The following is a 17,480-nucleotide window of genomic DNA, read 5'->3' as shown; positions in this document are numbered from 1 at the left end:
AAAGGAAAAAACACATGATAATCTCCATTGATGGAGAAAAAGCATTTGACAAAATACAATACCCTTTCTTGAAAAAAACACTTAGAAAACTAGGAACAGAAGGAAACTTCCTATACATGATAAAGGGCATATATGAAAAACTCACAGCTATCATTATACTCAACAGTGAAAGACTGAAAGCGTTCCCTCTAAGATCAGAAATAAGACAAACATGCCAACTCTCACCAATGTTTCAACATTTTACTGGAAGTCCTATCTACAGCAATTAGATAAGAGAAAGAAACAAAAGGCATCCAAATTGGAAAGGAAAAAGTGAAACTTTTCTGGTTTTCAGAAAGCATGACCCTATATAAAGAAAATTTTTCTAAAAAATCCATAACAAAAACACAGAAAACAAAACAAAAATAAATAAATTTTAAAACCACAGAAAACTACAAAACTTTGCTAAAAGAAAGCAAATACCTAAGTAAATGGAAAGACATTCATTGTTCATGAACTGTCAGGCTAAATAATGTTAAGATGTCAATTCTACCCAAGGCAATTTATAGATTCGATTCAATCCCAACCAAAATTCCAACAGCCTTCTTTGCAGAAATGGGGAAGCTAATCATCAGATGTTTATGGAAGGGTAAGAAGCCCTGAAGAGCTAAAACCACCTTGAAAAATAATGAAATTGGAGGATTGACACTTCCTAATCCCAAAATTTATTACAAAGCCACAATAATCAGAACAGAATGGGGCTGACCGAAGACATATAGACCACTGCAATCAAATTGAGAGGTCAGAAATCAACCTTAAAATTCATGGCCAATGGATTTTTTTTTCCAGGAAAAGTGGGTGGATTTTCAAAAAATAATTTACTATTAAAATTTTTATCTTTACAGATACAGTTTACTCAGGTTGAATTCACTGTGTAAATGCTAATCTCTACATATAATTTTGCCTTTAGCAATACAATCCAAAGCTTTATTTACTCAATACTAACATAACATATGTATTTCTTTATCCCATACACACACATATCTATATCCCCTAGCTCAGTCATTTTCCCTGCTCTCGACCAACTTAAAGTAGAAAAAAAGCATGGTTCAAAATTATCTATTCCAGTATTTCCATACATTGGAAAGCATTTCTTGGACATGCATTATAAACAACTCATAATAAAAAATATTAAATTTTTATTCTTTAAATAAGATAGTTTGTGGAAACATGCGTACACACAGTTAAACATAGGTATATAAGCATATTTACCTAAAACACAACACATCACAGTATGTGAATTTTAACTATGTAGACAGGAAGCATTTGTTTAATGCTCAATTTCATCAGGTTCAAAACTGTTCTTTTTTTCCCTTTATTAGAGAAACTGTGGGTTTACAGAACAATCATGCACAAAATACATGATTCCCATACACAACCCACCACCACCCCTTACATTGGTGTGGAACACTTATTACATTTGAGGACACTAAATTTTTATAATTAAAGGCCATGGTTGAATTTAGGGTTCACTGTATGTATAATGTAGTTCCACGGGTTTTTTAAATTTTCCTGTTACTATATATACAATCTAACATTTACCGTTTTAATCATATTCAGATACATATTTCAGTGTTGTTAGTTGCATTCACATTATCATTCTACCATCAACACCATCCAGTACCAAAACATTTCCAGCATTCCAAATAGGAACTCTGCACGTTTTAAGCCTTAACTTCTCATTCCCTATCCCCACCCATCCTCTGGCAACCTATATTCTAGATTCTGACTCTATGAGTTTGCTTATTCTAATAATTTCAAATCAGTGTGAACATGCAATACTTGTCATTTTATGCCTGGCTTCTTTCAATTAACACTATGTCTTCAAGGTTCATCAATGTTGTCACATGCATCAGGACTTCACCTCTTTTTACTGTTGAATAATATTCCGTTGTACGTATATACCACATTTTATTTATCCATTTATTGGTTGATGAATACTTGGGTTGCTTCCATCTTCTGGCAATTGTGAGTAATGCTGCTATGAACATTGGTGTGCAAATATCAGTTTGAGTCCCTGCTTTAAATTATTTGAAGTACATACCTATTAGTGGGATTGCTGAGTAATATGGTAGTACTATATTTAGCTTTCTAAGGAATCGCCACAGCTAAATAATACCATACTATATGGTGAAATATTGAATGCTTTCCCTCTAAGATCTGGAACAAGGGAAGGTTTCCTCTCTCACTACCCTATCAATATCAAACTGGAAATCCTAGCCTGTTTATAAAGGCAAAAAAAACAAACAGGAAATAAAAGCATACAGATTAAAAATGAAGATATAAAACTGTGTATGTAAAGATGATAATGTAATTAGAAAAATCCCAAGAAACTCCAAAAATTTCCTATAATAACTGAGTTTAGCAATTTTACAGGACATAAAACCAATATACATAAAAATCAATTCTATATTTATACACTAGCAATGAACAAGTAGAAATCATTTTTTAAAAGTCTGAAACAGCACTAAGAAAGTGGGGGGAGGGGGAATAACCAGGTATAAATTCAACAAAATAATTGCAGGCATTCTATGATGAAAACTATAAAACATCAATAAAAGAATCAAGGTAGACCTAAATAATAGTAGAAATATACTGTGTTCATCAATCGGAAGATTCAATATTCTTAGGACATCAATTCCTTTCAAATTAAACCATGTTCCTGTCAAAATCACAGAATGATTTCTAGTAGAAGTTGACAAGCTGAGACTAAACTTTACATGGAAAAGTAAAAGGTCAAATGGGGGGCGGTATCTTGCCGTTGCAAGCAAGGGTGGCCAATGTCCAATTCTCATTGATCTCGGCGGCTATAAGATCCATCTGCTGTTAAAAGTCCAGGGTGACAGCGCGTTACAGGTAGTTGATCTCTTCTTGGTGGCGAAGAGCGGCAGAGGCACACTGTGTGATGGTCTGGAGGATCGCAGCTGTGAGGACATGTCGCGTCAGGGCACCAGCAACGGTGGTGGCGGCAGCGTTGGGAGTGGTGGAGACGTAGGCGAGGATAAGAAGGCCAAGGTCTCCACGGGCGCGAGAGAGGCCGATGTTAACGGGGCGGGCTGACATGGGGCAGCCCAATCTTGAGAGCGCAGCGATGGGAGCCGAGGTGCACGGTGAGACGAGGGGTCGGAGCCGATGGGGCTCCGACGGTGGTCGCGGGCCAAGAGAAGGCCCCGACGAGGGGAGGGCGGAACGACGAGCAGTGGAGCAAGGCAAAGGGGAGCAAGCGCGGAGGGGAGGAGGCAGAGGTGAAGGCAGGGGTGGAGGTGCTCAGGCACGCGCTCCTGAGAGTTTTATTGGCGCCTCTTAATCATAGCGGGTCGGTATAAACCCCCGACATGGAAGGAGAAAGCCATCCAGTGATTCTCCCAGACCGCCGTGGATCGTATGAGGTCACCAAGGTTCAGGAGCAGCAATGCAGAGCGAAAAGATAGGGGTGAGAAGAGAGGAGAGCGTAGGGCTATGGTAGGGTTACTTCAGACGTGCAAGCGCGTGCTCCCGAGAAATCCAAGGCTCCTCTTAATCACAGCGGGTCGGTATAAGCCCCCGACATGGAAGGAGAAAGCCATCCAGCGATTCTCCCAGACCGCCGTGGATCGTATGAGGTAGCCAAGGCTCAGGTAGCAGCAATGTTGCACGAGAGAAGTCCCAAGGTGAGAAGAGAGGAGGGCGTAGGGCTGTGGTAGGATTACTTCAGACGTGTAAGCGCGCGCTCGCGAGAAATCCAAGGCTCCTCTTAATCATAGCGGGTCGGTATAAGCCCCCGACATGGAAGGAGAAAGCCATCCAGCGATTCTCCCAGACCGCCGTGGATCATATGAGGTAGCCAAGGCTCAGGTAGCAGCAATGTTGCACGAGAGAAGTCCCACGGTGAGAAGGGGGGGGGGCCGCCAGGTTATGGAGTGAGGCTGTGGTGGGGTTGCTCTGCCCCACGTTGGGCGCCAGCTGCGGCAGCTTGCTCGGTCGGTAGAGGTGGGGTCTGGCTGCGGACGAGGGGTCGGTCCAGCTCTGGACGAGGGGTCGGTCCCGCTTGGGACGAGGGGTCGGTCCGGCAGCAGACGAGGGGTCCGTCTCACAAGGGGTTGCGCGGTTCGGCTGACGGGGTCGCCCGGCGAAGCCGGCGACGAAGGGTTCGCCCGGAGAAGCAGGCGACGAAGGGGTCGCCTGGAGAAGCAGGCGACGAACTGGGGACAAGGGAGGCCAGGCCCTTGTCGGGGGCTCTCAGGACTGGAGGGCGCACAGCAGAAGAACTACAGCGGAGACAAGGTAAACACGCAAGTCCACTTTATTGAGGGAGAGGCAACAGTTTTATAGGGGCTGGGGAAGGCTGATTGGTCGAAGCCACGCCCTGTTCTGATTGGTTGCCGGCAAAAGGTCAGTGGGCGGTACTGGACGGGGGAGGGGTGGTGGTTAGGGATTGGCTGTCGCTGTTGCTGGGGGAAGGGGCAGGGTTTAGGGATTGGTGGCTGCTGTTGCTGGGGTGGAGGGCAGACTGGATTTTTCCGCCCACGCCTGGCTGTTGCTGCTGTCGGGGGAAGGGAAAAGGGCGGGCTGGATTTCTCTGCCCACGCCTGGCTGTTGCTGCTGTCGGGGGAGGGGAAAAGGGCAGACTGGAATTTTCCGCCCTGCGCCTGCGCAGGGAGAAAGAAGGCATCGTGTGGCGCTATCTGGGAGGAGGGGCGGCCGCGGAAGCATGGCTGCTGAGAAGGGGAGACCCGAGGGCACTCTGCGCCCATGCCGAGCTTCCTTCAGGGGTGGCGGTGAGTTCGACCAGCCACCCTATTATGGGGGCAGCGGCTTGGCCTACCGCAGCCGCTCCCCCACCAGGCCAGCAAACCACGCTTCAGCCCGAGGGGTGACCGCAGTCAAAAATCAGAAAAATACTTTGAAAAGAATAAGAAAAGTAAAGGCCTCACACTACCACATTGCAAGACTTATTGTAAAAGTTATATTAATCAAGTCAATATGGTATTGGCAAAGGATAAACACATATATCAATGAAACGGAGTAGAGAAACCAGATATAGTCTAATACAAATATGGTCATTAACTTTATACAAAGTACCAAGGTAATTCCATAGAGAAAGAATACTTATTTTTAAAACAAACCAATTTTATTGATACATATTAATAAAGCATACAATATATCCAAAGTGTACAATCAATCGTATGTGGTATAATCACGTAGTTGTGCATTCATCACTCAATCATTATTACAGGATTTCCATTATTCCAATAATAATAATTTTTTAAAAACAGACAAAGAAAAAAATCCATCACCTCTCAATCCCTCTGTGCATCCTCTGCTCTATATAGCTCTTATTTCTGGCTATTCTTGCACATTTTTTTTAAGCAATTTTATTGAGATACAGATCAGTTTACAAACATAATCCAATATCTATTTCTGGAGTTCATAAATAATGCCAAACTGCTACAGCCTCTTTTCCTCCTCTTCTCTCTCTGGAACTCCCATAACACATACGTTGTTGCATTTCATGTTATCATTCAACTCTCTGAGACCATGCTCAATTTTTTCCATTCTTTTATCATTGTGTTCTTCTCTCTCAATTTTACCTAGTCTATCTTCTGTATCACTTAATCTTTCTTCTATCATTTTGAGTGTTTTTTTAAGATTTATTTTATTTACTTATTTCTCTCCACCCCCTCATTATACGCATATACTGTCTGCTTTCTGTGTCTGTTCGTTGTGTGCTTGTCATCTTTTTAAGAGGTGCTAGGAACCAAATCCAGGGACTCCCATGAGGGAGGGAGGCACTTAATCACTTGAGCCACCTCCACTCCCTTCTTGTTGTGTCTCTCATTGTGCTTCCTTGGAGTGTCTCTTTTTTGTGTCCTCTTGTTGCAATCAGTTCGCCACACCAGCCTGTCACATCAGCTTGCTGTCTTGTTTGTCTTCTTTAGGAGGTACTAGAGACCAAGGCAACTGCTTGAGTCACATTTGCTTCCCTCTAATGTGTTTTTTGTCTGATCTATTGTGTCCTTCATTCCCATGAGTGCTGTTACTTTTCTATTCAGGTTTGAGTGTTCAGGCCTTGGCAAGGGAGGCTGTAAAGACCAGAAAAAGCCTCTCTTATCTACTTTTAATTCCCTCAAATGCACCTCTTTGGTCTGCCAGCAGATGGTGCTCTTTGGCAGTCTTCTCAGTTCAAGGCCTGGCTGGAGTGTGTTTGCTGCAACATGGACAGGATCAATGTGACAGATGTTCCTGGCCAAAGGCTAAAAGCCTCACAGTTCAAACTTTCTCAGCAGCAATGCTCAAACCTTTACTGGCAGCCTTCTCCCTTTTCTCTGGTAGGAAATAATTCCACACCTCTCTGCATTCTCAACCATTCCCCACCAGTAAAGAAGACTGAGAGGGTCAGATCTCTTTAGTCTCTTGTTGGCTCCCAAGATCAAAAATGGTGTGGCCCCACCAGGTCTGGAAGGGCTCATGGGACACAGCAGAACAAATCTGTGCATCAAAAGTTGAGTCAGCCTTAGGCTGTATCCTTCTCTCTCCCATTTCCTGAGGAGGTGGGTCCTTGTAGACCCCCTTTGTCTCCAGCTGCCAGCCACAAGGCCTGAGAATTCAAAATTGTCTATAGGGGTTTGGGATTGCGGCCCCGCACACCTGCTGCACGCTCCTGTGGTGTCCCCCACGACCACGAGGGCAGGAGGGACACAGTGTCAGGGTTCGTGGGAGGGCTGCAGGGAGCACTGATCGCCCTGAGGACCTCCAGTGTCCCACCCGCAGAACCAACCTGTCGCCAACTCCCCTAAGGAGTTTCCAACGACTTAGACAGAATGAAGCCAGCACTTCAAGGCCTTCTCATCAATATGGCTGCAAGAGGGTCTCCTTCTTTCCCAGGACAACTCTTCATGGATTGCCACAGGAGAGGCCATCTGTCACCAATGCTGAGAAATGGGCCACCCCCCACATCCTGAGGGCCTCAGGGGCCTCTGCATCCACCTGGACCTTCACCTCCACCTCCACCTGGACCTGCAGCTCCAACTCCACTTGGGCCTACAGCTCCACCTCCTCCTCCACCTGGACCTCCTCTTTCAACTCCACTTGGACCTGCAGCTTCAGCACCACCTCCTCCACCTCTTCCATTTGAGGAACTACTCTGAGAGTGTGAAGAGGATCTTCAGCAGTGGTCAGCCAGTGGGGCTATCATTCCCTTATGTGAGGAAGGGTCTGACCCTATTTTCAGATGCTGTACATCACCCCTCTCTCCCATTTGGTCCCATATCTGGACAACCTGGTAAGAGGCCTGGGGGCTTCTTCCATGGGCACCAGCAAACCTGCCCTTGCCCAATTCCACCCTCTAACAACAAAAACCCAAATCGGTCTCTTTTCTGGCTCTGAAGCCATTGCAGATGTCCTTGAGGACTGTCTCTCTCTCTCCCCAAACTTAAATGATTAATAAATGTTTTAATACCCCCCAAAAAAAAATTGTCTACAGGGTGCAGGAGGGCACCAGCAGCTGCAGCTTCACCTTTAACACACACAGTTTGCCACCAAGATTCTTTTACTTTGCCCTTTTCTCCTCTGGGCAGTCCCCAGCCTTCTACTGATATCCTAAACTCTAGAACACTGTTTTCCAGGCCATTTCTGACTGTCCTCTAGTTATTTTTTCTAAGAATAGTTTTCTAAGCAATATGGAACCCATGCATAAAAAAAAAAAAAAAATAGGAAATCTATGTGTAAAAAATGAAGCTCAATTCATACCTCACTGAAGAAAGTATTTGTGATCTTGGGTTAAGCAACGACTTCTTATATAGGTTAGGTAAAGATTTCTTAGATCAGACAGAAAAAGCATGAACCAAAAAGCAGTCACCAACAATATACTAATGAATGCACATGGTTATATTTCAATAAAACTTTTTAGGAACTCTGAAATGTGATTTTCACATCCTTTTTAGTCACAAAATAGTATCCATTAAAAAAATGATTTCAATCATTTAAAAAATGTAAAACCCATTCTTTTTTTTAAAGATTAACTTTTTTATTTATTTCTCTCCCCTTCCAACCCTCCCCCCAACCCCCGCCCCAGCTGTCTGTTCTCTGTGTCCATTCGCTGTGTGCTCTTCTGTGTCTGCTTCTATTCTTGTCTGCAGCACCGGGAATCTATGTCTCTTTTTGTTGCATTATCTTGCTGCATCAGCTCTCCGTGTGTGCAGCACCACTCCTGGGAAGACTGAACTTTCTTTCGTGCTGGGCGGCTCTCCTTACAGAGCGCACTCCTTGTGTGTGGGGCTCCCCTATGCAGAGGACACCCCTGTGTGGCACGGCACTCCTTGTGCACATCAGCACTGCATGTGGGCCAGCTCCACACAGGTCAGGGAGGACCTGGGTTTGAACCGTGGACCTCCCATGTGGTAGGCGGATGCTCTATCCATTGAGCCAAGTTCGCTTCCCTGTTTTGTTCTATTTAAAGAGCATAGGCAGAGCAAATTTAGCATAATTCTTAAGGGTCATAGGATTTTCAGAATGGTAAAGAACACTGGCTTGCACTTAGGGTCATCATCTTGATTCATCCTTAACAAGTCAGCCTATCCTTTGAAGCTTTGAAGCCAGGCACTGACTTCTCTTAAGTTATGGCATCTTCTTCAAATATAAAACCGTTCCATCAAAATGGAAAATTTGTTGTTTAGTACAGCCACTTCATCAGTTATCTTAGCTAGATCTTCCAGATAACTTGATGCTTCACCTTGCACTTTTATGTTATGGTGATGGCTTCTTTCCTTAAACCTTATGAACCAAAAACTTCTGCCAGTTTCAAACTTTTCTTCTGCAACTTCCTCACGTCTCCCAGCCTTCATAGATTTGAGAGTTAGGGCTTTCCTCTGAATTAGGCATTGGCTTAGGGAATGCTATGGCTGGTCTGATTTTCTATCCAGACCACTGTAACTTTCTCCATATGAGTAATAAGGCTGTTTTGGTCTCTTATTATTTGTGTCTTCACAGGAGCTGCAATTTTAATTTGCTCCAAGAACTTTTCCTTTGCACTCATAGCTTGCCTAACTATTTGGCTCAAGATGCCTAGCTAGCAACCTGTCTTAGCTTTTACTCACTGGACTTAAGCATTCTAGCTTTTGATTTAAGATGAGAGATGTACAACTCTTCCTTTCACCTGAATACACAGAGGCCATTGTAGGGTTAACTGACCTAATTTCAATATCATTGTGTCTCAGGAAATAGGGAAATCTGAGGAGAGAAAGAGATATAGGGGGATGGCCAGTCAGTGAAGAGGTCAGGAAAAAAACATTTATCAATTAACTTTGCTATGCTTTATGGGCACAGTCCATGGCACCCCGAAACAATCACAATATTGTAGTAACATCAGAGATCACTAATCACACATCAACATAACAGATATAACAATGAAGAAAAATTTGAAATATTGCCACGAATCAACAAAATGTGACACACAGAGATGAAGTGAGTTGTTTGAAAAATGGTGTCCACTGACTTGCTCAATGCAGGGTTGCCACAAACCTTCAATTTGTAAAAAAAAAAAAACAGTATCTGTGATGCACAATAAAGTGAAGCACAATAAAATGAGGTACATTACACGCAAGAGTGTAATGTACATACTCAAGTTCACTAAATATTTATAAACTGCTCTCCAAAATGGCTAAACAAGCTAGCACATTTACCATAAGAATATGAAAGCTCCGGTTTCTTCTCATCCTTGCCAGTTTGTGATATTATTCAACTTTTTAGACATTTACTGCTTTGATATGAATTGATTTCCCAGTTTTTAAATGCATAGTTTTCTGACTTCTAATGAAATTCATCCAACTGTATCACCCCTCGTATAAAATGCCTGTTCATGTCTTTTACCCAGTAATCTACTGGATTTCTTATTTTTTTCTTGCTGATATGCAGGACTATCCTATATAGCCTATAAATTAATCCTCTATACGTTAGTAATGGCAGGTATCTTCTCCCAGTCTGTCAAATGAATGATAGTTTTGCATGTATGGTCCTTTGCTTAAAAAAAGTCTTTAATTCAAATTTAATCAAATACATTGATTTTTTTCCTTTAAGGTTAGTGGTTTTGGTGGTTGATTTTTTTTTAATCTCTACTTATCCATTAGTTAGTTAAAAAATATTCTACATTTTATTCTAATAGCTTTATAATTTTGCCTCTCACATTTAGGCTTTTAATCGACCTGAAGTTTATTTTTGTAAGTAATGTGATACAGGGATTTAATTTCATTCTTCTCCGTATAGATATCCCATTCCCTCAACACCATTTATTAAATAGTACATCCTTTCCTCCAACTGCTTTGTGATGTTCGTTATCATATACCAAGTTTCTAAATTTACAAAGCTCTGTTTATGGACTCATGGTTTCATTGTTTTTTTGTGTCTGTTCCTACAGCAGGATAACATCATCATAATAAAATTCCAAATTACAATGTAAGATCCAAAAGGTATTAAACATACCAACTTGAATATATAACAGTCTGGCAATGTAGGTCAGAGGTTAGCAAACTTTTTCTATGAAAGACCAGCAGCAAATATTTTAGGCCATGTGGGCCATACGGTCTCTATCCCAACTACTTAATTCTACTCTTGAGGTACAAAAGTAGTCACAGTTAATAGGTAAACAAATGAACTCAACTACATTCCAATAAAACTTTATTTACAAAAACAGACAGCCATTTGAATTTGGCCCACAGGCCATAGTTTACAGATCCCTGATACAGAAATAAGAATCAAGATAAAACAAATAATTTAAAATTTTATTACAAATAAATATTTAAAAGCATGTACAATACAACAAAAGTGCTACTTTCTTCTGGAGCTTGCTTCACCAACTCCTTTGGCTTCACCAACTACTTTAATTTTGGGTTTCTGTGCCTCAAAGAAACAGTAAACAGACCAGCTATCACCCACGCAGCTCTCCAGTTCCTCAGACCTCTCAACAACTAGAAGGCAAAGGATCCAAAATTTTCATCATAAGCCATGTACACAGTGGGTACAGAGCAGGCTTTGGAAACCATCTGGGCTCTGCCTGCCTATGTGATGCAGAAGGTATTTTCCTTCCTGTGCATTCTAGGGAAGATTAGAATTTCAAGAGTTTGTAAGCCTAGGAAGATGGTTGTGGAGAACTTTTCACTATGGAAACACATGGATCTGATATCAATGATGGTAGAAGACCCTGTTGTTAGGCATCTCTTCCACAGATATGTGAGCTCAGGGTTCCAGTCATTGAGTTTGGGAAGTTACTTGATCTGTGGCATAAATGGTACTGAATACATTCAAAGTTTGATCAAGGAAGCTGGGAAGAGGTATCCCCCCCTGACCAAACTGGAAGTACATAATGCATACTTTAAGAAACTTCCAATCACTAAAGTGCTGCAAATTGAAGTTAAACTTCTTTATCTCATTTACAGAAACTCCATTAGGTAAACTCTCCATTTACAGAAACTCCATTAGGTAAACTCTAGTATCCTAAACTAGAATTCTTTGAGGTCATTTCAGTTTAATGTGACTTCCCCAAGCAATAATTTGTAGTTCAAAATAAAGAAATTGAGGGTTTCTCTTAATAAGAAAGCATTTATAACAACTCAAAATAGTATAACTTCCTTTTATTAGAGGGATATTGCTGTTTAAAAAAGAAAAGAAAAGAAAACAGGAAAAACCTTTCCATATATTCCAGAATATAAAATACTTTGGCTTTTAATTTATTTTGATATTTTTCTACATAAATATTTTAATCTTTTTGTCCAGTTCCCTTAAACTACTGGTGAGATGTTGTATTAAAACGAGGGTTCTCTCTACGGAAAAAGAATTGACAATTGTTAATATTATTAGATTTTTTTTTTAAGAATTGTCTCATACAACTGTGGCAATGGGCAAGTTCAAATTCCACAGGACACGGCACAAGTAGGGATTTCTGATGAAGGTTTTTGATGAATTCCCAAGGAGGACCAGGCTAGTTAAAGAAAAGATGGAAATTCTTCCTTCTGATTGCTGAACTCATGACTCATTTTAAGGCCTTCAACTAATTGGATGAGACTTATCTCATTGTCGAAGGCAGTCTCCTCAGTCGATTGTTAATGTACTCAGCCATAAATGCAGTCAACTTACTGATGATTTAAATTCACAAAATATCCTCACAGGAATAATCAGGCCAGTGCTTACTTAACCAAACAACTGGACACTATAGCCTGGACAAGTTGAAACATGAACTTAACCATCACAAACGTTTATTGGAATTACATTACATTTGTAGATTAGTTTTAGGAGAATTGACATTTTTACAGTGCTGTTTTCCCACTTACAAACATGGTGAGTCTCTCCACTTAATAACAATTCTTGGGCGGTGGACTTGGCCCAGTGGTTAGGGCGTCCGTCTACCACATGGGAGGTCCGGGTTCAAACCCCGGGCCTCCTTGACCCGTGTGGAGCTGGCCCATGCGCAGTGCTGATGCGCGCAAGGAGTGCCCTGCCACACAAGGGTGTCCCGTGCATAGGGGAGCCCCACGCGCAAGGAGTGCGCCCCGTAAGGAGAGCCACCCAGCGCGAAAGAAAGTCCAGCCTGCCCAGGAATGGCGCCACACACACGGAGAGCTGACACAACAAGATGACGCAACAAAAAGAAACACAGATTCCCGTGCCGCTGACAACAGAAGCGGACAAAGAAAACAAGATGCAGCAAATAGACACATAGAACAGACAACCGGGGTGGGGAGGAAGGGAGATAAATAAATAAATAAATCTTTTTTTTTTAAAAAATTCTTAAAAAAAAAAAAAAAAACAACTGACAGACAGACCTAAATGTCTTCATAGGTGATTTTTTAAATTTTTATAATAAATGTTATTTTCTTGCACTTTCAGTTTTCCAGAAAAACTGCACAGAAAGTACAGAAAATTCCTATACTCCTTTCCCACCCCCCAAACCAACCCACCCCATTCCTTGTACACAGTTTCCCCTACTATTAATATCTTACATTATTGTGGTACATTTGTTACACTGATGAGCCAAATTAACATATTAATATTAACTAAGTTCTATAGTTTTTTTTTTTTGATGTGGGGGATTTTATTTTATAGATGTATTATTAACAGTCATATTTCAAATTCACAAAAATTTTTAAAAATTTTAAAAAAAAACAGAAAAGGGCAGCTCAACAAGTTATGGAAACATTACTCCTAAAAAGTTTTTTTTCAGGCACTTTTATCTCATCTAATGCCATCTGCTGATTCAGTTGTTCCTCTAGTACTCAGAAAGATACTCAGATGAACACAGATTAGTTAATATCATAGTCAAGGCCTCCTTATAAATATTGCCTTTTTCTACTTTCTGATTTCATAAAGCAAAATAGCTAAAATAATCCAAATTTTTCATATTTAATCTTCTATATTAATGCTTCCAACATCACTAAAGCAAGTCATTGAAGCCAGTGTTTTACAAAGTAAATTTTTTTTTCACTTCTGAGTTCTCTGAGATAACCAAACTTTTTCAATCCATGTTTACAACTGTTCCTGGAAATTCTATCCCCAGCCACAATGTTGTTGTTGTTTGCCTATTCATCATATAAAGAAGTTTTCATGATCTCAATGAGCTAACCACTTACATTACTACTTTTAAAAGTAATCTTTAAGGAAAAAAATGCTACTTTCTTCTGAAGCTTGCCAAAGCAAAAGATGCCACAAGAAAGGAAAACTATAGACAAATCTCTCTAATGAACCTAGACGCTTAAAATTCTCAACAAAATACTTGCTAACTATATTCAACAACACATCAAATGAATTATATACACCATGACCAAATGAGTTTCATCCCTGGTATGCAAGGATGATTCAACATAAGAAAATCATCAATATAATACACCACATAAACATATCAAAAGAAAAAAAACAATTGATCATCTCTATAGATGCAGAAAAAGCATTCAAAAAAATACAACACCCTTTCCTGATAAAAACAGTACAAAAGATAGGAATCAAAGGAAATTTCCTCAACACGATAAAAGGCATATAGGGAAAACCCAAAGCTAATGTCATATTCAATGGAGAAATACTAAAAGCTTTCCCTCTAAGATCAGGAACAAGACAAGGATGCCCACATTCACCATTCCCATTTAACATGTGTTAGAAGTACTTGCTCAAACACTTAGAGAAGAAAAAGATATAAAAGGCATCTAAACTGGAAAGGAAGAAATAAAGTTTTCGCTATTTGTAGACGACATGATCTTATACATAGAAAGTCCTGAGAAATTTACAACAAAGCTTCTAGAGCTTATAAATGAGTTTAGTGAAGTCACAGGTTATAAGATCAATGTGCAAAAATAAGTAGCATTTCTGTACACCATTAATAAGCAATCTGAGGAAATAAAAAAACAAAACCATTCACAATAGCAACTAAAAGTTGAATCAAATACCTAGGAATAAATTTAACTAAAGATGTAAATGAATTATATGCAGAAAACTACACAATGCTGTTAAAGGAAATCAAAGAGGATCTAAATAAATGGAAGAATATTCTCTGTTCATGGATAGGAAGGCTAAAAATCATTAAGATGTCCATCCTACCCAAACTGATCTACAGATTTAATGCAATCCTAATAAAAATTACCGCAGCATTTTTTACTGAACTGGAAAAACTAACTGTGAAATTTATCTAGAAGGGCAAGAGGCCCTGAATAGCCAAAGACATACTGAAAAAGAAAAATGAAATTGGAGGAATCACACTACCTGACTTTAAAACATACTACAGAGCTACAGTGGTCAAAACCACATGGTGTTGGCATAAGGATAGACATACTGACCAACAGAACCAAATTGAGAGTTCTGATATAGATCCTTGCATATACAGTCATCTGATATCCAACAAGTTGACCAATCCCATTCAAATGGGAAAGAATGGCCTCTTCAACAAATGGTGCTTGGAGAACTGGATATCCATATCCAAAAGAATGAGAGCAGAACACCATCTCATGCCTTATACAAAAACTAACTCAAGTTGGATCAAAGATCTAAATATAAGAGCTAAGATCATAAAGACCTTGGAAGGTAATGTAGGGAAGCATCCACAGGCTCTTGTAATGGAAAATGGTTTCATGAACTTCACACCCAAAGCATGAGCTGCAAAAAAAAAAAAAAAAAAAATAGATAAATGGGACCTCCTCAAAATGAAAAACTTTTCACCTTAGAGGATTTTGTCAAGAAAGTGAAAAGGCAGCCTACTCAATGGGAGAAAATATTTGGTAACCATGTATCTGATAGCGGCCTAATATATTGCATATATAAAGAAATCCTATACTTCAAAAATAAAAAGCCAAACAACCCATTTAAAAAATGAGCAAGTTATTTCAATAGACATTTCTCCAAAGAAGAAATACAAATGGCTAAAAAGATGTTCAACATCACTAGCTATTAGGAAAATGCAAATCAAAATTTAATGAGATATCATTTTACACCCATTAGACTGACAGCTATTTGGAAAAAAAAAAACAGGAAAGCATAATTGGCCCAATGTATAGGGCATCCTCCTACCACATGGGAGGTCCACGGTTCAAGCCCCAGGTCTCCTTGACCCATGTGGAGCTGGCCCATGAGCAGCACTGATGCACACAAGGAGTGCCATGCCACGCAGGGGTGTCCCCCGTGTGGGGGAGCCCCACATGCAAGGAGTGCGCCCCGTAAGGAGAGCCGCCCAGCACAAAAGAAAGTGCAACCTGCCCAAGAATGGCACCGCACACACGGAGAGCTGATACAGCAAGATGACACAACAAAAAGAAACACAGATTCCTGGTGCCACAGATAAGGATAGAAGCAGTCACAGAAGAACACAGAGCGAATGGACAGAGAGAGCAGACAACTGGGTGGGGGAGAGAGAAATAAAAAATAAAAAAAAAAAAACAAAACAGGATTACATGTGGAAGAGAGGATGTGGAGGAATGGGAACCCTCATCCACTGCTGGTGGGAATGTAGAATGATGCAAACATTGTGGAAGACAGTATGCTGGTTCCTCAGATAACTAGCTATAGTACTGCCATATGATTCAGGATTTCACTGTAGCGTATACACTCAGAACTGAGAGCAAGGACACAAACAGATATATGCACCCCAATGTTCATAGCAGCATTATTCACCATTGCCAAAAGTTGGAATCAATCCAAATGCCCTTCTACAGATGAATGGATAAAAAAATTGTGGTATATACATACAACGGAATATTACTCAGCTGTAAGAAGGAATACAATATTAACACATGAGATAACATGGATGAATCTTGAGGACCACATGTTGAATGAAGCAAGCCAAGCACTGAAGGACAAATATTACATGACTTCACTGACATGAATTAAGTAAATTGAGCAGACTCACAGAGCTCGAGTCTGGAAGATAGTTTTATAGGAAATAGACAGGGAGAAGAAGGCTGTGAGCCAATGCACATATGGGCAAAATCTATGATAAGGTGGAACTGTGTAGCTAGGCAGTGGAGGGGTGTGACAGTGGTACAGTGATACTACTGGGATAGGTGGTGCAGGTATGTCAGGGGGATATGGTGCAGATTGGGGAGGAACTGGGGTGAGGGTTGGGGGAGAGAGCAGGTAAACACTGGGGATTGGTGGGTATGTCGTTGAAACTACAACGTTAAGAATGGTCTTTTGGCAATAGGACAAGGTAGAGCTACTGGTTTAGGGCATTGGATGTGAGGGGCATTCTGGACAGGGCACACCTGGGGCAGGCTTCTAGGAAGTATGTGAGTGTTCATCTTTTTTTTTTTTTTTAACCATAAAAATTTAATTTAAAAAAAAACCACAATGAAAAATTACACAACATGTTTCAACATAATTCAACTTTTACAAAATAAAAACACATGATTTACATAAAATGGTCAATGTGGGGAAGGTTATTCACAATCTAGACCCATAAGCCTATGACCAACAGTAACTCCTTCATTGTAAAAATACTTCACAATGATCTAACTGCATGTTCTCAAACGCTTCAAGTAGCTGAAAAAATTAGGATTCTCAGCATCTTGCACATTCTCCCCAAATGTGGAAACTAGAAGCTCAGAGAATTACAAGACTGATCCAAGGTTTATAGGAATGAACAGAATTCAAGGCTTCAACTTCCCATTCGGTGTTGCTCCACAACTCCCCACTGTGTGGTGCTATTTAGGAGAACATTCCCAAGTAAAACAGGAAAATGTAGTAAGGGTGATGGCTAATAAGCTGAATATAGATTTAGGTACTAGACTTAGCAGGAACTGTACTTTTGTAAGGCTGAATTTGGGCAAGTGCCCAGTTCTTATCTGACTGAAAAAGATGCAGCTCTTCTGTCTCCGCAGGTACACAAACTCTGGAACCAGATTACCCAGGTTTAAATATCAGTTCTATCACTAGCTGTGTGACACATTTATCAACTTTCATGCCTCAGTTTTCTCACCTGCAAAATAGGACTGTAAGAG

At 40.6% G+C, this 17,480-nt stretch overlaps 1 protein-coding gene across 46 annotated transcripts in view; it reads right to left on the bottom strand.

Annotated features, from left to right (window-relative positions):
* Positions 1-17,480, bottom strand: part of RIMS2 (regulating synaptic membrane exocytosis 2) — a 734,990-nt gene that overhangs the window by 585,891 nt on the left and 131,619 nt on the right. The window lies entirely within an intron of this gene.

Source organism: Dasypus novemcinctus, chromosome 14 (genome assembly GCF_030445035.2).
Source record: "Dasypus novemcinctus isolate mDasNov1 chromosome 14, mDasNov1.1.hap2, whole genome shotgun sequence".
Lineage (NCBI taxonomy): Eukaryota > Metazoa > Chordata > Mammalia > Cingulata > Dasypodidae > Dasypus > Dasypus novemcinctus.
The sequence above is the reverse complement of the archived record's forward strand: the minus strand, read 5'-3'. Positions and strand labels throughout refer to the sequence as shown.